Here is a 23,244-nt window from a genome sequence, read left to right as displayed (position 1 = left end):
GTGTTTACAACTGTAGGTGGGTGTGGCTGTAGGACTGAGGTCATCGATCGAGTCTCCCTATAAAAGGGATCACTCGATCGATGCAGCCGCCACAATGAAGCACGGGGAAGCCGTGTTTACATGCGGCTCTCCCCGTTCTTCAGCTCCGGGGAGCAATCGTGATGGAGCGGCTATAAACGAATAGCCGTGCCATCGTCCCGGATCGCTCCCCGCGGGAATCCGACCGCCACATGTAGCGGGGGGGGGGGGGGGTCCCGATCGGACCCCCGACCCGCGGAAAGGCACCTGTACGCCCATTTGCCTGTACGTGCCATTCTGTGGACGTACATATACATGCGGCGGTCGGCAAGTGGTTAAACTCTTCTGGGAAGGGTGTCCACAAGGTTTAGGAGTGTGTCTATGGGAAAGTTTGACCATTTTTCCAGAAGCGCATTTGTGAGGTCAGGCACTGATGTGGACGAGAAGGCCTAGCTCTCATTCTCCACTCTAATTCTTCCCAAAGGTGATCTATTGGGTTGAGGTCAGGACTCTGTGCAGGTCAGTCACTTTCTTCCACTTTCCTTCTTTAGGGTTGCCAACCTCCCGCAGCATTTTTTACTGACAAACATGGAAAAGAAAATGTACTGGCGGAACACATTTTTTACTGGGAACTTACAGAAATTACAGAACTCCTATTGGACACTAGCACAGTGGATACTTAAACAGAATGATATGGAAACACTGACAATACCTGTAACAAAGTAATTTGCTTGATTTACACTTAAAAAGTCAACACAACATGAAATTATTAGCCCCTGATATTTACTGGCAGTTGTAAAAAACAAAGATTTACTGACGGTTGGCAACCCTGCTCCACCCCAAACTCGCTCATCCATGTCTTTATGGACCTTACTTTGTGCACTGGTCCAAATCATTTGGTGGAGGGGGAATTATGGTGTGGGGTTGTTTTTCAGGGGTTGGGCTTGGTCCTTTCGTTCCAGTGAAGGGAACTCTTAAGGCGTCAGCCATTTTGGACAATTTCATGCTCCCAACTTTGTGGGAACAGTTTGGTTGATGGCCCCTTCCTGTTCTAACATGACTGCGCACCAGTGCACAAAGTAAGGTCCATAAAGTCATGGATAAGTGAGTTTGGGGTGGAGGAACTTGACTGGCGTTCACCTCAACCCTAAAGAACACTTTTGAGATGAATTAGAAAGAGTTGGCAACTCAATATGAACTCTACGGACTAAGACTGGGATGCCATTAAAGTTCATGTGTGTGTAAAGGCAGGTGTCCCAATACTTTTGGTAATAGAGTGTATGTAGAGTGTGTGAGAGGAACGCTGCCATTAGATGTGTTCAAAGTTAATTTTCCATAGTAAGCATCCAATGCTGCTGTTTTTAACATTCAGGCCTGGATTCACGTAGGAGATACGACGGCATATCTCCAGATACGCCGTCGTATCTCTGAGTCTGAGGCGTCGTATCTTGGCACCTGATTCAAAGAATCAGATACGCCAGAATTTGTATAAGATACGACCAGCGTAAGTCTCCTACGCCGTCGTATCTTAACTGCATATTTACGCTGGCCGCTAGGGGCGTGTACGCTGATTTACGCCTAGAAATATGTAAATCAGCTAGATACGCCTATTCACGAACGTACGCCCGGCCGTCGCATTACAGATACACCGTTTACGTAAGGCTTTTTCCGGCGTAAAGTTAAACCTGCTCTATGAGGCGTACCAATGTTAAGTATGGACGTCGGGCCAGCGTCGAATTTTCCGTCGATTACGTTGTTTGCTTAAGTCGTTCGCGAATAGGGCTGTGCGTAATTTACGTTCACGTCGAAAGCATTGGCTTTTTGCGGGTTAATTTGGAGCATGCGCACTGGGATACTTCCACGGACGGCGCATGCGCCGTTCGGAAAAAGCGTCATTTACGTGGGGTCACAATACATTTACATAATACACTCCCACATCTTCCACATTTGAATTAGGCGGGCTTACGCCGGCCTATTTACGCTATGCCGCCGCAACTTTGCTTTGAGAATACTGCACTTGCCTGTCAAAAGTTGCGGAGGCGTAACGTAAATAGGATACGTTACGCCCGCACAAAGATACGCTCTCCTACGTAAATCTGGGCCTAAGGCTCTGGTCACACCTAGGCGTTTTTGGGCGTTTTTCTGCTGTAAGCCTCAGCTCTAAAAATGCCCACGAAGACAAATCCCATTCATTTCAATGGCCCCTGTTCACCTCTGGTGACCTTTTGATCTGTACAAAAACGTAGCAAAATTGTGGCGAAAACATGGCAAAATTGCGGCAAAAAACGCCTGGGTGTGAACAGAGCCTAAAGCCCAACTCCAGGAAAGTTAAAAATATATCTTTTGCAGTGCGGCTATGCCCACACTAAGGTTTACCTTCTTTGCACTGCTCTAGTCTAGGGAAAAGGCACTTACCTGATCCTCCACTTCCCCCATTCTCCAACAGTGTACTGTCCCTTTACATCATCACATCCGATGCAGAGCAATAGACCCTGCATTGGTCCTGATATTAGGACCTTAGACCACTTAAGCATTGGAGGAAAGATGGTTTAGGGACTGGTCTAACATTGGAGGATTGGGTAAGTGGGTAAGCTTCTTTTCTATGTCCCCTAAGCCTAAATGATCTATTAACCCTTAAAGTACAGGCACAGCCCAAGTTTCCCAAAGCTAAGTTTCAGTGTTAATTTTGACATCAAATTTTGATTTAGTTTTAGTTTTAGTCATAGTCTTTTGACTAAAATGCCATTGTTTTTGGTCCCATTTTAGTCATCTGCAACTGTTTTAGTTTTAGTCATATTAGGTCGACTAAAATGTACTACATTGTAATCGACTAATTATTTAAAGAGGAGTTCCACCCAAATTTGGAACTTCCTCTTAACCCACTCCTCTCCCCCTTACATGCCACATTTGGCATGTAATTTTTTTGGGGGGGGAGTGGGGGCTTCAGCACGAGTGGGACTTCCTGTCCCACTTCCTCCTTCCTGTAGGCGACTAAGCTTAATCGCCTTCAGGAAGTGGCTGCTGTAGGCGATCGCCTAGGACACGTCACAGGTCCTAGGCGATCTCCTGGCCAATTACACGGCGCGGCGCCGGGCCGCGCCGCTCGCGCATGCGCAGTGCCGCGCCGCTCGCGCATGCCCGGCCGTGAAGCCGAAAGCTGTCACGGCCGGGTGCCCACACTGAAAATGAAGACGCCGGCCGGGGAGGGGGGGAGAGGAGCGGAGCCCCGGCCGGCGCGTCGCTGGAGCGCTGGAGCAGGTAAGTGCCTGTTTATTAAAAGCTAGCAGCTACACTTTTTGTTGCTGCTGACTTTTAATAAACATACAAATGGCTGGAACTCCCCTTTAAGCATCTCTCTAGACTTTCCCAGCTCTTTGTTTACTCCTGGAGTAAAAAAATAATCTAATATCATATTATTTATGGTATTAAGGTTTGAACAAATTCACAGACACAGATTTAGCCGCTCTGGATGCTCTGAGGAGACATGTAATGGACAGTGCTCTGGACAGTGTTCTGAGGAGGCCTGTAATGCTACACATTGCTCTGGAACGGTGGTCTGAGATGGTAACCTGTAATGCACAGTGCTCTGGATGCTGGTGGTCGGAGGAGTCCTGTAATGCTGCACAGTGCTCTGGATGCTGGTGGTCGGAGGAGTCCTGTAATGCTGCACAGTGCTCTGGATGCTGGTGGTCGGAGGAGTCCTGTAATGCTGCACAGTACTCTGGACATGAACACCGAGGAGACCTGTAATGCTTCACAGTCCTCTGGACATGGACAGTCTGAGGAGGAGGCCTGTAATTAGGGTGACCAGGTGTACCGGATTGCCCGGGACAGTCCCGCATTTTGCAGGTCTCTCCCGGGCACCTTCATTCCAGGACAATACAGTGTCCCGGAATGAAACTGACACAGCCACCCCCTGGGCCAATCTGATGCCCCCAAAAAAGGCTGTCACATCACCGCTTTACTCACTGACAGTACTTGTCCTGGCCGGGAATGCCTGGAAGAGCACAATTCCTGCCCCCTGCTTGTGATTGGAGAAATCATAAATCCCGCCTCTTGTGTCCAATCACTGTGCTGTGATTCGTTACAGCACAAGCTGATTTTAGGAAGGAGGGTGTCCCTGAATGGTAGTTTGGAAATGTGGTCACCCTACCTGTAATGTACTGTACACAGTGCTCTGGGTGGTCTGAGGAGGCTTGTAATGCATATTGCTCTGGACGGTTGTCTGAGGTGACCTGTAATGCACACAGTGCTCTGGAGACTGGAAGGTGTTCTGGGGGGGGGGGGGGGGGGGGGGGGGCTGTAATGTACACACTCACAGTGCTCTGCTCTGGATGGTCATGAGCTGGGACTCTCGTTGGGAGGCCTATAATGCACAGTGCTGCTCTGGACGGTAATCTGCAGAGGCCTGTAATGCGGCACAGTGCTAACTGTCTAACATCTAATGGGGTTTAGTTATATGTTAATGCATTATTTAAGCATTTCTCTAGAATTTCCAAACCTGTATACTCCTGGAGTAAAAAAAAAAAAAAATCTAATATCATATTGTAGCGCTCACCCCCGAAGGAGCCGCTGGTTATAGATTCGGTGGCGTGTTACCTCTGTGATTCCGCCGTCTAGGGTAGTTGGTGAGAGCCAAGCAATGGAATGTCCACACAGCAGGTGTCTTTTCTTGTGCTTTTATTTACCCAACAGGGTAAAACAGTAAAACTTGAGGTAGAGAGTAAAGATGTATGAGGAGGAGAAATAGCAGATTCAGGTGTAACAGAGCGGAAACAGTCCTGCTTCCAACAACACTTCACTTTCATCCAGGGCCGATCTTAGGGTCACAGGCGCCTGGGTGCAGAAATATTTCTGGCGCCCCCACATGGGCGTCGTCATTTTACTAACTCCTCCCCTTTAAAAATGTTTCTATGGCAATGACTCAACCACAGAGATGCTCCCCCCACGAAGTCTTTATTAACCTGGGATCCTTACATGATCTCTTAACAATTAACACAATACAGGAAGAGAAGCAGAGTACTTTATTGGGACCTGGAGAAGGGCCTCTGTGATGGACACAGAGAGGGCTTCTGTTAGAGAGTCTGTTAGATGTTTGGCGCCCCCACCTCTGCAGGCGCCTGGGTGAAATGCACCCTGTGCACCCTGCCTAGGATCGGCCCTGCTTTCATCGCCACTCCAGCCGGAGTGGGTATAGTGTACCTGGACAGGCCTCTCACACCGACCTGGCAGCCAGAGTATCACTCGGAACTTTGAGGGAAAAGATCTCTGCCCCAGACCCTCCCTAGAACTTAGATCATGGAGACAATCCTCCTTGGTAGAATTTGTGTTACAATCGCCTTCAGGTAGTATTTTCAATCAGGTTACCGACTGACAGATTGCTGACATCCAACCTTTCAGTGTCCGGTTACCTTGATCCCCAATGGATTGTCTAGGCCCTGTTGGATCGCCAGCCTCTCTTGGCTCTCCTCAGACAGACTCTCCACCGAACAGCTATCTCGCTTGGGATCTTCTTAGAATCGGGGACCCAGTCGAATACTGGGACCCTGCCACAGCTTTAAATGTTCCGGGTAGCAGCGTTTTTTTTCTTGGAAGCATTTGATTAGAGCCGTAGGCGCTAATAGGTGTCTTAAATGGTGAACAGCGGGAGCAATGCTGTGCGTTTGCTGATCACTCAGCTGTGTGTTAGGAAAGCGAATGAATCGCTTTCCTAACACTGGCCTGCCTCTCAGCCAATCAGTTGCTCGGGTCTGTTACCTGTCACCCGATTGGCTGAAACGACAGGCGCTGTGATTGGAGGCCACCTATCATAGGAGAGGGCGGGAGGAAGAAGAAATCGAGGTCGGGAAGACATGGAGGACACCGCACATCGCTCGCCACCTGCCGCCGTCATCTGCTTACCAAGACTGGGTAAGTGCTGGGCGGGGGGCACAGTGGCAGAGTTTTATGGGCCCAGCGGCAGCGTTTAATGGGCACAGTGGCAGCATTTCATGGGCACAGTGGCTGCGCTTGATGGCAAAGTGGCTGCGCTTGATGGCAAAGTGGCTGCGCTTGATGGCACAGTGGCTGCGTTTAATGGCACAGCGGCTGCGTTTGATGGGCAAGGTGGCTGCGTTTGGCACAGTGGCAGCATTTGATGGGCACAGTGGCAGCATTTGATGGGCACAGTGACTGCGTTTGATGGCACAGTGACTGCGTTTGATGGCACAGTGGCTGCATTTGATGGCACAGTGTTTTTTTTTTTCAGAATCGTTCAGTTTGTTTGCGGTCCACCAAACATTTTGAGCACCAGCCACCACTGGTTAGGGGTCTTGCATCCTGATAGGACAGCTCAGTGCAGTATGAAAACTTCTCCTACAAGATTTAACAGGAACTGATAGAAGTCACAAGACTGCTATATACTACTGATAAGAAAAGGTATTTGGCAGTTTATATTCACTAACATATTCACATATTCACATTTGATTCTCCTTCAACTATGTAGTGGAAGGGATTGTCATATTGCATAAAAATTGCAAGTGTTTAGGTTTGACCTCATAATATATGGTTTTATACTAAGCATCTGCGCGAGTACTTGTACTCGCGCAAATGCTCCCGATGCCTTACCCGATACCTGGTTGGCGGGCAGAGCCTGTGGACGGAGAGGGTGGCGGAGCATGTGGACGGAAAGGTTGGGCGGAACCTCTGGACAGAGAGGGCGGGGGACCCTATGGACGGAGAGGGCAGGCGGAGCCTGTGGACGAAGAGGGCGGGCGGAGTCTGTGGATGGAGAGGCAGGTAAACTGGCAGGGGTGTAGGGTGCAGCTGCATCAGGATCGGTGACCGGTGCTGTCACATTCGGTCGCCGTCAGCAGCTGAACATCCCTGCGCCCATCTTGGTACACCCTGCACTTGGCTGCAGTAAGCCAGCAGCGGACATCAGCATAGTTTTTTTTTTAAATAAATACTTCCCTTGTGTCATTTTTCGCAGCATTTCAGTGCCCATAAGTGCCACCTATCAGTGTAATCAGTGCCATCTATGAGTGCCCACAAGTGGCATCTATCAGTGCCCACAACAAGTGCCACCTATCAGTGCAATCAGTGCCCACAAGTGCCACCTATAAGTGCAATCAGTGCCCACAAGTGCCACCTATCAGTGTAATCAGTGCCATCTATCAGTGCCCACAAGTGCCACCTATCAGTGCCCACAAATGCCACCTATCAGTGCAAACAGTGCCATCTATCAGTGCCTACAAATGCCACCTATCAGTGCCCACCACCTGTCGGTGCCCATCAGCGCCAGCCACCAGTCAGTGCCCATAAGTGCTGCCTATCAGTGCCAGCCACAAGTGCTAGCCACCAGTCAGTGCCCATAAGTGCTGCCTATAAGTGCCAGCCACCTGTCAGTGCCACCTATCAGTCCCCATCTGTCAAACTGTCACATGACATTGAAAAAAAGTATAGGTAATCAGTATCGGCGAGTACTTGAAAAAAAGTATCGGTATTTGTACTCGGTCTTAAAAAAGTGGTATCAGGGCAACCCTAGTTTTGTGAGGCCTCGTACCCACGACCGAGTTTCTCGGCAAAAACCAGCAAGAAACTTGCTGGGAGATATTTTTTTGCAGAGGAAACTGTCGAGAAACTCGACGAGCCAAAAAGAGAGCAAGTTCTCTATTTCCTCGACGGGAATGGAGAAACTTGCCTTGTCGAGTTCCTCGACAGCCTGACAAGGAACTCGACGAGGAAAACAATGTGTTTCGCCCGTCGAGTTCCTCGGTCGTGTGTACGAGGCTTTACCGTAACTCTAAGGAAAATTGTACAAGGAAATGTACGGCCAGCTACATTTTACAATTGATTAGCAGACCACTAAATGACCTCACAGTGACAATGACTTTTGCATGTGGAATGTGATACTCCAGCTTGATGCATTGGGCCCAAATGTTGTATTTGAGAAACAAATAGCCTATTCAGCTGTGCAAGCTTTAGACGTGTGGACGGAATAAGGGAGGTGCAAATTTTAACAGTATTTCCCCTATTTAAAAAAACCTATCCATGTATGCAAAGAAATTGCTGAGTTTTCCAAACCTCAAGATAGATAGCACAATGGCCTCAAATGAAAGAAGACAGTTGCCAAACCTTCTATAATCACATTGCATCAGCTAGAATTATTCACACACTGGCGGCTGTACCAGGTTTCTGAATTCTCACAGACTTGGGACATGCAGAAAGGGATGTCCGAACTCCTGATCTTCATATTTGGTTTGGTAATCAAACATGTATTGAAGCCAGGGGATCAGCATAACAAGCAACAAGCATATTTGAAGAGGGCCAGTAAAGGCAACATATATATTTCTCTGACAGAATTCCTTTAACTGCTTGCCGACCGCCTCCTGCACATACACGTCGGCAGAATGGCAGGTATGTTGCTTTTCATTTGCCGCCATGCGGGTGCGCGCCCCTGCCGCAAGCTCTGTGACCGTGTCTGGGGGACCCACGGACTCGATGTCCGCCGGTGTCCCGCGATCATGTCACAGAGTAACAAGACACTTCCCTGTTCTGCCTTGTGACAGGACACTGATCTACTGCTCCCTGTCATCGGGAGCAGTGATCAATGTCATGTCACTAGTAGCCCATCACCCTCACAGTTGGAATCACTTCCTAGGACACACTTAACTCCTTCCTCGCCCCTTAGCGGTTAACCCCTTCCCTGCCAGTGTCATTTACACAGTAATCAGTGCATTTTTATAGCACTGATCGCAGTATAAATGACTGGTCCCAAAATAGCGTCTAAAGTGTCCGATGTGTCCGCCATAATGTCACAGTCACAATAAAAATCACAGATTTCCGCCATTACTAGTGAAAATAAAATTATTAATAAAAATGACCCCTATTTTGTAGACGCTATAACTTTTGCGCAAACCAATCAATATAAGTTTATATGTAGAAGAATACATATCGGCCTAAACTGAGAAAGACATTTTTTTTTTATATATATTTTTGGGGGATATTTATTATAGCAAAAAGTAAAAAATATTGTATTTTTTTTTTCAAAATTGTCGCTCCTTTTTTGTTTATAGCGCAAAAAATAAAAACCGCAGAGGTGATCAAATGCCACCAAAAGAAAGCGGGGGGAAAAAAGGACGTCAATTTTGTTTGGGAGCCATGTCGCACGACCACGCAATTGTCAGTTAAAGCGACACAGTGCCGAATCGAAAAAAATGGCCCGCTAATTGGGCAGCCAAATCCTCCGGGGCTGAAGCGGTTAAAGAGACCCTGTTAGCTACTTGCAGGTTAAAGCACTGAAAAAAAAAATCAAGCATATTATATACGCACTTGTAATGTTTTTCCTTATCATACAAGAATATGTTTTATTCACTCACATTGTGCCTTTAAACTTGCTAGAAATTCCGACTAATATATCTTTTTTACTTTTTGCTTATTCTTCTACATATTTTTGGTTAAAAAAATCACAATAAGCGTATATTGATTGGTTTGCGCAAAAGTTAGCATCTACAAAATAGTGGATAGATTAATGTCATTTTTATTCTTAATTTTTTTTTTTTTTACTAGTAATGGCGGCGAGCTTTGTTTTTTTTTTTATTGGGGCTGCAACATTGCGGCAGACAGATCGGACACATTTGACACTTTTTTGGGACCATTGACATTTATACAGCGATCAGAGCTAAAAATAGCCACTGATTACTGTCTAAATGTCACTGGCAGGCAAGGGGTTAAAACTAGGGGACAATCAAGTGGTTAAGTGTGTTCCCTAGATGTGTTCTAACTGTGAGGGGGAATGTGGCTAACTAGAGGAGAAGACAGATCGTTGTTCATACTTAATATGAACACACGACCTGTCTCCTCTCCCCTGACAGAACTGGGATTTGTGTGTACACACACAGATCCCCGTTCTCGCTTTGTCACGAGTGATCACGGGTGCCCGGTAGTCATCGCACCCTCCTGGCACGCACATCGTCTCCGTGGACACGTTGCGGGAGCGCGCACCTCCAGCCTGCACCTGCTAGAGCATCTTAAAGAGCCGACGTACAGCTATGACAGCTCGCCCAGGGGAGCCATCCTGCCGCAGTATAACTGTGGCGGCTGGTCAGGAATCGGTTAAAAAGGAACTACATTTGATTAAAAAAGTAAATAAATAAAATACTGTAGCTGCTAACGTTTAGGCTTCATGTACAAAGGACGTTTGAAAACCTCTTCTGAACGCTGAAACTTGACAGCTAGTAACCGACGGTTAAAAACATCTCTTTTGCCACTTTTACATGCCGTGTTTATGTGCGTTTGTGTTTAGAAGCATTTTTTTTTTACCGGTAACCTCAGTAGACCTTCCCAAATGCTCACAATGCAGAAAAACGTTCTCTTGTCCCATAGCCTTCTGGAACTTGGGGGAAGGCCAAACTTTCGTAACTCTCACATAGGTGAGAAATGTGGAAGTGGGAGCAGGAATCTGTCAGAAAAAGTTTCCCACTCCCAGGATTTTTTTTTTTTTTCAATAATGGTGGGAGAGGGAGAGAAGGATGAGCAGAACTTACTTACCTGTACTGCATTGTGATCCAGCGATGTACTCGAGAGCCTTGGATTTTCGGGGACTCTCCCTCCTCATTTGCTGAGACAGCAGTGGGAGCGATTGGCTGCCACTGCTCTCAATCACAGCCAGGGAGCAAATGAGGAGAGAGAGGGGGTGGGGCCGAGCCATGGCTCTGTGTGTGAAGGGCAACGCAGAGCAGCGGCTCGGGAATGAGCTTTCTCAGGTGCCAACAGAGCAACTGCACTTGGCAGGAGGGAGGGGTCAGGAGCGCCTAACGGGGGGGGGGGGGGGACCCAAGAGGAGGACGATTGGGGCTGCTCTGTGCAAAACCACCACACAAAGCAGGTAAGTATAATATGTTTATTATTTACAAACAGCAAAAACTTGCCATTAATGTAATTTTAAGTCAAACAAGTACATTACAGTAGGTCTTTGAACTTACTGGTGACACAGCCTACTTGCTGCAACAGTTTCTAGGATGATAAGAAAGTGGTGTGTGCTGTAGTGAAAAATGGTTTAAAGTTTCATTAAAGCCAGACTATGAAAACCTCTGATTACATGCTATATAACAGTGTGCAAACTCACAAAGCCAGAAAAGCATTTGTTTTGTGTAGAGTGAAATAATAAATATACCTGGTTAATCCTGCCTTCAGCTCATTGTCTGTGTCCCCACTGCAGCCAGAGATGGTGTAGACAAGCTGCTGTTATCTGCTGAGCATGCTCCAGTTTCAGTTCCTTTCTAAGCTCTTAATTTTCTCCTTTTTCTTATTTGTGCAGCCCATGTGAGTATAGAGTCATACATGTGGGTGTATACACAGTGGTAAATGACACTCCCCTCCATGTCCTCATATTGATAAACACTATGAAGGCAAGAATATAGTATGACGATTGATTACATTCACTAAGAAACTCACAAAAAAAATCTTAATTTTAATATAAATCGGTATTAAATGTAATTGATAATACCTGTAAAGTAAATAAAAATAAAGTAAAATAAGATCCTTTGATAAATATGCCGTCTGAACAAAATGAAAGCTAGCATCAATCATCTTTGACTCCGCCTACACCATATTAATTGTAAAAAATACACATTTGATGTTTAATAAAAATGTATATAGAGCAGTTTTTTTATATTTATAATTTATTTTTTATTTGGTCTTCTGAAACATTTGTTTTAGTCATGTGACTGGCACAGCACCAATCAGGGTTGTGCAGATGCAGACACATACTGCCGAGTAAAAGAAGCCCCTCCCCCCCCAAAGATCTTTCCCTGCAGATACCAAAGAACCAGGAAAGATCATGTGACCACACAAGGAACGAGGTACTTAGTAGATTTAAAAAAAAAAATATGCTGGCATGATATACAGTATGTACCGTATTTATCGGGGTATACCGCGCGCGGGTGTATAACGCGCACCCCAAGCTTAGAAAGTTAGTTTAAGAAAAAAAAAAGAAAACTTAAATTTTTGTCCTGCGTCCATCGGGGTCCGTCAAGCCTTGTGGGTGTCCGTCTGCGGCTTCCTTGTGGGTGTCCGTCTGCGGCTTTGGAGGTGTCCGTCTGCGGCCTCCATCCAGGTGTCTGTCTCCGTCCAGCGTGTCCATCCACACCTTGCCCGATGTTGCATCGGTGTTTGTTTTTTGGACTTGGCCCCGAGAGGAGCCGGATTTCCTGTGTGTTCGTCTCCTCTCGGCTTGTCTCAGCTTCTCTCGGCTCCTCTCGCGTGGCTGCGGGCGGAGCCGAGCGTAGCCTAGCCGAGTGCGCAGTACACTCGGCTCAGCTCGGCTCTAGACAGCGGGGATCAGCGTATATCGTGCACCGACGATTTCCCCCTGATTTTAAGGGGAAAAAAGTGCACTGTATATGCCGATAAATACAGTATATGATCTATATATGAGTTATGTGAATATTATGGCAATTTACACTCTGATTATATCACAAACAGTAAAAAAAAAAAAAGAAATTACAATGTACAGAATAAATAAAAAATGCAGACATAGGAAGTTGTAGAGTACATTCAGATAGCTTGTAAAAACAAATGCCAAGAATATACCACGCAGTGTCCCTGCAGACACAAGAGATATTGATTATATCCAGCATACTGAACATGAGAAGTGCTATCGTGTAGCATCCATCCATCCATCCAGACAGACAGGCACTGAGAATTGCACCAGAACACAGGACAAGAGAAGTAGTATTGTGCAGTGTCCATACATCCCAAATAAGAACAGATACTAGGGATTATACCCATTGTATGAGAGAAAAGATGGCATTGTGGCATTGTGCAGTTTTCATACAGTGGGGAAAATAATTATTTGATCTCCTGCAGATTTTGTATGTGTGTCCACTTACAAAGAAATGAAGGGTCTATCATTTTTATCATAGGTGTATTTTAACCACTTCCATACCAGGCACTTACGCACCTTCCCGCCCAAGCCAATTTTCAGCACTGTCGCACTTTGAATGGCAATTGCGCGGTCATGCTACACTGTACCCAAACAAAATTGGCGTCCTTTTTTCCCCACAAATAAAGCTTTCTTTTGGTGGTATTTGATCACCTCTGCGATTTATTTTTTTGCGCAACAACTAAAAAAAGACTGAAAATTTTGAAAAAAAATTACGTTTTTATTTTTTTATGTTAATTTTTTTGTAAATAAGTACGTTTTCTCTTTCAATTACGGGCACTGATATGGCGGCACTGATGAGATGGCACTGATGGACATCGATGAGGTAGTACTGACGGGCACAGATGAGGTGGCACTGATTGGCGGCGCTGGTATGCGGCACTGATGGGCACACATAGGCGGCACTGATGGGCACACATAGGCGGCACTCATGGGCGGCACTGATGGGCACTCATGGGCGGCACTGATGGGCACTTATGGGCGGCACTGATGGATACTTATGGTTGGCACAGATGGGCACTGAAAGGTGGGCACTGGGCATGGATGGGCACTGTGGGGTGGCACTGATGGACACTGTGGGGTGGCACTGATGGACACTGTGGGGTTGCACTGATGGACACTGTGGGGCGGCACTGATTTACCCATGTTGTCAGTCAGTGCCCATTTGTGGGCACTGATTGGCATCTTTTTTATTTTTTTATTATTATTATTTTTTTCCAGACTTTTTAATTTTTTTTGCCCTTCCCTGGTGGTCCAGGGTGGGCTTCCCTGGTGGTCCAGTGTGGCGATCCGAGGGGGGGCTGCGCTGATAAACAATCAGCGCGAAACCCCCCCTGTCAGGAGAGCCACCGATCAGCTCTCCTCTACTCGCGTCTGTCAGATGCGAGTGAGGAAGAGCCATCAACGGCTCTTCCTGTTTACATCGTGATCAGCCGTGGTTGGACACGGCTGATTACGTGGTAAAGAGCCTCCGTGAGAGACTCTTTTCCGAGATCGGTGTTGCGGGGTGTCAGACTGACACCCTGCAACAACGATCGCCGCGATGCGCGCAGCGGCTCAGAATTCTGAGGACGTCATATGACGTCCAGTCAGGATTCTACAACCACTTTGCCGACATCAATATGTCATTGGCGGGCGGCAAGTGGTTAAATTATAGAGACAGAATATCAACCAAAAAATCGGACGGATGGATCCGGTGAGTCTGTACAGACCAGCGGATCCATCCGTTGGGATGGATTCCAGCGGATAGATTTGATAGCATGTCATCAAATATTTGTCCGCTGGAAATCCATCCCAGGGGATAAATATCCGCGGAAACAGATCCGCTGGAGTGTACACACCATAGGATCTATCCGCTGAAACCCATTCGCTGGGATTTTTCAGCGGATGGATTCTATCGTGTGTATGGGGCCTAAGTGTGGCCACATATGTAGGTAACTGAAACATCTACTAGGAGGTGACTTCGGATATAAATATAGTGTACACTTGTGTATATAGCACTATCCATCATTTAACCATTGTTGTGTCTCCGGAAAGAATCTCTTTGCTGAGTTGATGCTGTTATCCCAGCTTAGCAGATCTCTTCCTTCCTTTTCCAATTTGGGTTCAAGTAAAATATTGCCTTTATTAGCCCGCTGGGATTCTTTGAGTTTGATCGGATGCCTCAGGGACTGACCGGGTCTCCTGCCACATTCCAGTGACTGATGGAGAATACCGTGGGTGATATGAACCTGGTAAAAGTACTGGTTTATCTTGATGACATCATCGGGTTTGGTTGAACTTTGGAAGAGCATGAGGCCCAATTGGCGAAGGTTTTCCAGCTATTACACGAAGAGGGGTTGAATCTGTCATTGGAGAAGTACCAATTCTACCAGACCTCTGTCACCTACTTAGAGCATGTGGTATCCACTGACCCACAAAAACAGGAGGCGGTCACTTCTTGGCCCCTGGCCCACCACCGTCACTGAGTTGAGATCATTTTTGGGTTTCTGTTCTTACTACAGACGGTTTGTGAAGAACTTCTCTCAGATTGCTCGGCCATTGAACGAGATGTTACGGAAGCAAACAGATGGAGAACAACAGAAAACCCCGAAAAAAGGAGGTAGAAGGCAGAAGGCCGAAGGAATCTATCAAGGACCAATGGACTGTGAAGTGTGAGAGGTCCTTTGAGAGGCTGCAGGCGAGTTTGGTCGAAGCTCCGGTGCTTGGCTATGCAGACCCCTCAAAGCCTAATGCCCTGTACACACGATCGGAATCTCCGACAGCAAAAGTCAGATGTGAGCTTTTGAACGGAAATTCCGACCGTGTGTATGCTCCATCGGACTTTTGCTGTCGGAATTTCCACCAGCAAAAGATTGAGAAAAAATTCCTCTCGGGGGAATCTGATCGTCTGTAGCAATTCTGACGCGCAAAATTCCAACGCATGCTCGGAAACAATTGGACGCATGATCGGAAGCTTTGAACTTGATTTTCTCAGCTCATCATAGTGTTGTACGTCACTGCGTTCTTGAAGGTCGAAAGTTCAGAGAACTTTTGTGTGACCGTGTGTGAGCCAAGCTTGAGCAGAATTCCGTCCGAAAAACCATCCAAGGTTTTTCCCGATGGAAAATCTGATCGTGTGTACGGGGCATTACTAATTACATGTGGATGCCAATAGAGATGGTATCGGGAGAGTGTTGTATCAAGAATCAGAAGGGAAGCTCCGCCCAGTAGCATATGTGAGTCGCAGCCTTTTTCCCCCAGAGAAGAATTATCTGGTGCACAAGTTGGAGTTCCTGGCCCTCAAGTGGGCTGTGGTGGACAAACATAGAGACTACCTGTATGGGGCCACCTTTGTGGTGAAAATGAATAACAGTGCCCTGACCTATTTGTTATCCTCTGCCAAGCTGGATGCCACTGGGCTTCGGTGGCTAGCCGCTCTATCGGAGTTCCAATTCAGTTTGAAATATCGGCCAGGAGTGGGAAATAGAGACGCTGATGGTCTTTCCCGAAGACCACACTTCACCCATAATGATCAGACCCTCGGATACTGATGGATAGTCCCATTGAGGGCGTCAAGGTGATTCATAGAGATATGGAGAGAATGAAAATAGAAGAGGGGATCATGTATTGAAGAGGCCAAAGGTGAAAGCCATGTTCCTTCCGGAAAAACATCCCTTGACTGTGTTAACCACACTTCATGATGACCATGGCCATATAGGTCCAGATAGAACTCTCAAACTAGTGAAGGACCAGTTCTATTGGCCAAAAACGAGGATAGAAGTGGAAAGTTACTGTCGCTCCTGCAGCAGGTGTATCCAGAGGAAGACTCTACCAGGCAGGGCCAATGGGTCACGGACCTATGAAGTTGGTGAGCATTGATTTCCTGTGTCAGGAACCTGATCTGAGTGGGAGGAGTAATGTCCTGGTTGTGACAAATCATTTCACCTGATATGCCTAGGCCTTCCCCACCAGGGATCAAAAAGCCAGCACAGTGGCCAAGACTTTAGTAGAGAAGTTCTTTGTTCATTGTGGGCTCCCTCAGCATCTACACTCAGATCAAGGCCGGGACTTTGAAAGTAGATTAATCCGCAGACTGTGTGAACTCTTGATCATAAAGAAATAGAGAACTGTGACATTATACCTTTATTATTAATCACTTCACTGTGGACTTGCTGAAATTAAGGATTTTTTGATATTTATTCAGAGCACTTCATTTTTTATTGTGAAATTGCTTTTTATTTATTTGAAGTATTACACCATAATACTTATGCCACGTACACACGATCATTTTTCAGCATGAAAAAAACTTAGTTTTAAAAAAATGTCATTTAAAATGATCGTGTGTGGGCTTGACATCATTTTTCAGGTTCTGAAAAACGAAAAAAAAAAAAAAGGAGCATGCTGCATTTTTTAACAACGTTTTAAACAATGTCGTTTTTCGGGTTGTAAAAAATGATCGTGTGTGGGCTAAAACGACGTTAAAAACCCGCGCATGCTCAGAAGCAAGTTATGAGACGGGAGCGCTCGTTCTGGTAAAACTACCATTCGTAATGGAGTAAGCACATTCATCACGCTGTAACAGACAGAAAAGTGTGAATCGTCTTTTACTAACACTGAATCAGCTAAAGCAGGCCCAAGGGTGGCGTCATCCGCATGGAACTTCCCCTTTAGAGTGCCGTCGTACGTGTTGTACGTCACCGGCGCTTTGGCTAGAGCATTTTTTTAAAACGATGGTGTGTGGGCAACATCGTTTTAATGATGAAGTTGGAAAAACTTCGTTTTTTTCTACATGACGAAAAACATCGTTTTTTTTTCATGCCGAAAAATGATCGTGTGTACGTGGCATGACACATATATTATTTTTTTTTCAACATGCACGGTTTTATGTAAATTGTTTATGGTAAAAGTTCTTGGTATTAGTGAGGTTAATATCACATAGCGCTGCATTTTTTTAATTCCACCATGCTGAGAAAGGCAATTATAAAATCCTTGACATACTACAGTGACAAATAACATTGTACAAATGTGCTCGGGGCATCCTCATCCCATTTATTTCATGGATGTGTAAATTCTACAGTCAGTGTACTACAGTGGCAGTTTTAGCATAATCTTAAAAAAACATAATGGATTGTCTTGTCATAGTCTAACCTGCACAAAAAGATGACGGCTGGAAACTAATTGGTTGGTATATAATTTCTGTTGATACAGCTTTCATGATGGCCTGTAATGATGATGGGCTGTAATTTCAAACACTAGAAATGTGGTTATTCAGCACTGCAGTGCACATTCAGTAATATAACAGTGTTAGATTGCAATGCTAACATTATTTTCTAGCTTTACAGTCCAGCTTGTCACTATTATAGAAGCGCCTGCAGTGAAGATGACTTTAATTCATTTTAACCTGCTTGACAAAGTCATATACTTCAATGTGATCAGCCATCTAAAAGTCCATCCTGGCAGTTATGTTATGATGGCACTGAAATACTGCCCGATATTCCTGCACACGGGGTAGTTTGCCAACCTTTAATTATACACTGGTGGTAAGCATGCAGATTTGAATTTCCAGGAGATTAAAAAAAGAGACCGATATGGGGGAGCCTTGTCCTTATTGAAGTGTACACATAACATATTAAAGGCCATTTTACAAAACCAAGCATCTGCATTATATAAAGCAGACCTGATGGTGGAAACCAGTCTCTCGGTTCCTCATTGGGCTTCGCACACAAAGTGAAAGTCAATTCCCAAATATGAACATTTCCATATTTAGGTATTGACAATCTCCTTCATTTTAGCTATCACCGCAGAATCCTTCCAGGTTGGCGGGCTCCAGTTCTTTGATTGGACAAGCCGCAATGATGTCACTACCCCACGCATATAAAATTGTGTACTACAGCGCTACTAAATAATTACATGACACCACAAAAATAGCCAAATAATAATCCCCCCACCCATGTTCCCAGCACAGGGCTCTGATTATATATATATACATACACACACACACACACACACACACACACACACACACACACATATATACATACAGTGCCTTGTGAAAGTATTCGCCCCCCTTGAACTTTGCGACCTTTTGCCACATTTCAGGCTTCAAACAAAGATATAAAACTGTAATTTGTTTTGAGGAATCAACAACAAGTGGGACACAATCATGAAGTGGAACGAAATTTATTGGATATTTCAAACTTTAACAAATAAAAAACTGAAAAATTGGGCGTGCAAAATTATTCAGCGCCTTTACTTTCAGTGCAGCAAACTCTCTCCAGAAGGTCAGTGAGGATCTCTGAATGATCCAATGTGGACCTAAATGATTAATGATGATAAATAGAATCCACCTGTGTGTAATCAAGTCTCTGTGTAAATGCACCTGCACTGTGATAGTCTCAGAGGTCCGTTTAAAGTGCAGAGAGCATCATGAAGAACAAGAAACACACCAGGCAGGTCCGAGATACTGTTGTGGAGAAGTTTAAAGCCGGATTTGGATACAAAAAGATTTCCCAAGCTTTAAACATCCCAAGGAGCACTGTGCAAGCGATAATATTGAAATGGAAGGAGTATCAGACCACTGCAAATCTACGAAGACCTGGCCGTCCCTCTAAACTTTCAGCTCATACAAGGAGAAGACTGATCAGAGATGCAGCCAAGAGGCCCATGAGGTTCATCCAGAGGTCACTCTGGATGAACTGCAGAGATCTACAGCTGAGGTGGGAGACTCTTTCCATAGGACAACAATCAGTCGTATACTGCACAAATCTGGCCTTTATGGAAGAGTGGCAAGAAGAAAGCCATTTATTAAAGATATTCATAAAAAATGTCGTTTAAAGTTTGCCACAAGCCACCTGGGAGACACAAACATGTGGAAGAAGGTGCTCTGGTCAGATGAAACCAAAATCAAACTTTTTGGCAACAATGCAAAACGTTATGTTTGGCGTAAAAGCAACACAGCTCATCACCCTGAACACACCATCCCCACTGTGAAACATGGTGGTGGCAGCATCATGGTTTGGGCCTGCTTTTCTTCAGCAGGGACAGGGAAGATGGTTAAAATTGATGGGAAGATGGATGGAGCCAAATACAGGACCATTCTGGAAGAAAACCTGATGGAGTCTGCAAAAGACCTGAGACTGGGACGGAGATTTGTCTTCCAACAAGACAATTATTCAAAACATAAAGCAAAATCTACAATGGAATGGTTCACAAATAAACATATCCAGGTGTTAGAATGGCCAAGTCAAAGTCCAGACCTGAATCCAATCGAGAATCTGTGGAAAGAACGGAAAACTGCTGTTCACAAACACTCTCCATCCAACCTCACTGAGCTCGAGCTGTTTTGCAAGGAGGAATGGGCAAAAATTTCAGTCTCTCGATGTGCAAAACTGATAGGGACATACCCCAAGCGACTTACAGCTGTAATCGCAGCAAAAGGTGGCGCTACAAAGTATTAACTTAAGGGGGCTGAATAATTTTGCACGCCCAATTTTTCAGTTTTTTATTTGTTAAAAAAGTTTGAAATATCCAATATATTTCGTTCCACTTCATGATTGTGTCCCACTTGTTGCTGATTCTTCAAAAAAAATTACAGTTTTATATCTTTATGTTTGAAGCCTGAAATGTGGCAAAAGGTCGCAAAGTTCAAGGGGGCCGAATACTTTCGCAAGGCACTGTATAAAAATAAAAAACCAGGGCAGCTTATCTGAAGAGCAGACTCAAGCTCTTTATAGGAAAGGAAAGAAGCACTTCTAAATGCAGACCTTCAAAAACATTTATTATAATAAAATAAAATGCCAAATGGCAACTTACAAGTGTAAGTTAAGGCTCAAAGTTATGTGGTCCAGGATCACCAGCCAAGGAGGAAGCCAGCCTATTCCTTCTAAGATGGTGCTGGACCGCACATGTTATACGCCAGGGATATGCAATTAGCGGACCTCCAGCTGTTGCAGAACTACAAGTCCCATGAGGCATAGCAAGACTCTGACAGCCACAAACACAACACCCAGAGGCAGAGGCATGATGGGACTTGTAGTCTTGCATCAGCTGGAGGTCCGCTAATTGCATATCCCTGTTATACGCAGTGTCGACAGGGTGTCATTACCGGAGGGGGAGCTGCAACGCATTTCAGAGCATGTGCAGTAGAGCCAATGGGCATGCAAGCTCTTTCATCAGGCAGTCTGGTGTTACAAGTGTGCTTGCCATTAGAATTACATGTTTCTGATGACCTGCGATACAAAAAGCATGCTTCTGTTACTAAATGTCTTAATGACAAGCTGCTGCAGGTAGTTTGTATCAAGCTACCTGTCAATAACAAGGGAGTCTGTCATGCAAAACATTATATTAAAATCTGGTCTGAAAATCATCAAAACACTGTTTAAGTCTTTCATTTTTATAAAAACATTGATCTTCGAGTCCGATGATATACTTTTATAGGTTAAATCTGGTATGAGCGAGTTTGGGGTGGAGGAACTTGACTGGCCTGCACAGAGTCCTGACCTCAACCCAATAGAACACCTTTGAGATGAATTAGAGTGGAGACTGCAAGCCAGGCCTTCTCTGACCTCACAAATGCACTTCTGGAAGAATGGTCAAACATTCCCATAGACACACGCCTAAACCTTGTGGACAGTCTTCCTAGAGTCTTCCCTTTGAAGCTGCAAAGGGTGGGCCACTCAAAATGTAACCCTACGGACAAAGACTGGGATGCCATTAAAGTTCATGTGCATGTAAAGGCAGGCGTCCCAGTACTTTTGGCAATATAGTTTATAGAGATAATGCCTAAACTATTTAGACCCTGCGATGCCGGAGTGTGCTTCTCATAATGTGTTGGCATCATCCATCATTTATGCTACATGGCATCACTGTAGCTATGTGTCTGCATTGTCTTAAAGGTCCTAGAATGTGCGTTATAGGCCACAGATGTAATGCATCTTCCGTAAGCAGTGCCTTACACCATACATTGATTTTCTTGTTACACACTACTTCAAACATCTGGTTACATCACTCAGCTCTCTCTGACACTGCCAGGGGAATTGAAAATAGCCCTACAGACAGATTTCTGGAAGTAGTACCCTCGAGATTTACCAGTGCCTAATTCAGGGAAATATTTATGCCAGCGTGGTAACATTACTGACACATGGAGCAAACTCAGGTAGTTCGTACCAACACCACTATAAGAACATGTCACTGTCATAGTGACAGGTTCTAACGAATTACTGCCAATTCCCAAAATGTGAAAACTGTCAGTAATTAAGAGGAACTCATGTATGTGACTGCATCCCGCACACCACTGTATTCCCAGCCCCAATTAGGCAAGATAGCTAGATGTAAAATGAAGGAGATTGTCAATACCTAAATATGGAAATGTTCATATTTGGGAATTGACAATGCTCATATTTGGGAATTGACTTGTCACTTTGTGTGCGAAGCCCAATGAGGAACTGAGAGACTTGTTTCCACCATCAGGTCTGCTTTATTTCTCTGACTGACAGTACTTGGCCGTGGGGAGATTCAAAAGCTGCTATTGGACTAAATAGCAGCTCTGTATACAGCCAGTACCATGCGCTGTCAAAGGTAAAAGTGAACCTGTTTGTGAACTTTTCTCTTGGTTCCCCATTAAGCTCCACCCACCCCAGTACAAAACTTCTCAGCCATGCAACTGTGGTGGGCAGGAAGGGAGTGAATCAAGGAAGGAGTGTTCAGTATGGAGACTCCTTCCTTGGTGCAGACATGGACCTATATTTAAAGTGGATGTAAACCTACTCTCATCCTTTCTAAACTACTGCCATAGTGCTGATCTATAAGGATATAGATGCCTCCTGCATGTATCCTTACCTGTCAAATGTCTCCCGTCTGTCTGTTACAAGAACTGAAAAACTGCAGATTCTGTGGGTGGATCTGTTGTCTGGAGCTCGGTGGGTGGAGTCGTGATGTCGGTAGACTCCCCGCCCTCCCCTTGTCAACATGCATTTTCTCTTGTGTATTCCTTACACTAAATTCTGCTAGGATCACCAACATCCAGTCAAAAATCCAGAAAAGTAACCACATGACTTCAGAAAAGGAGTGGGGGTGGGAATTAAAAAATAATGCCTGTCTCCAGGCTAGTGCATGAGATATGTAAATAACCTGTCACTCACAGCAAGGGGATGGAACGGACTGAGGTTTTTCTCTGCAAGTCCGTTTTATTGCACTGAACAATAAAAGATTGCTCAGAGCTAAATTAATTCTGTGTGGCAAGACTGGGCACAGATATTAGGAAATCTTATTCTCTACATTGTGACATCAAAAAATTAATAAAAGAATTTCAGGTTTACATCCACTTTAACAGGAGCAGGTACCAAAAAACATTTGATGCTGCACCCCAACAGAATTTTGAGGGGAGTATACCTTTATTTTTAACATGCTTTATGAATTTCTCCAACTGTGTGTAATGCCACTCTGCTACACAAATCATGCCACTCCGTTAAAGCGTCTTATGCCAGTTTATAACATGAAGTGCATCTTGCCTCAGTACTATAAGCAGTGCTTCATACCTCTCAGCAACAGTATATCTGATTGGCTGAGGTAAAGAGGCAGGCAGAGGATGCCACAATCTCCACTTCAGCCAGAGGAAGCCTTCTTTTCATTCTTAAAATACAAAGCTTCCTGTGAATGGCTGAGCAACGCTCAACCCAGACTCACATATTTTTTTTTCCTGGAAAGAAACAGAAAGTCCCCAAACTGCTGCTGTAGCACAGAGCTATATATTATATGTATCAGTAGCAGTTTATAAAAGCATTCCCATAGGGCACATACATTAGTAAAGGAAATGGTAGATT

The sequence above is a fragment of the Rana temporaria genome, chromosome 11 (genome assembly GCF_905171775.1).
Source record: "Rana temporaria chromosome 11, aRanTem1.1, whole genome shotgun sequence".
Taxonomy (NCBI): domain Eukaryota; kingdom Metazoa; phylum Chordata; class Amphibia; order Anura; family Ranidae; genus Rana; species Rana temporaria.
Note: the sequence above shows the minus strand (reverse complement) of the source record.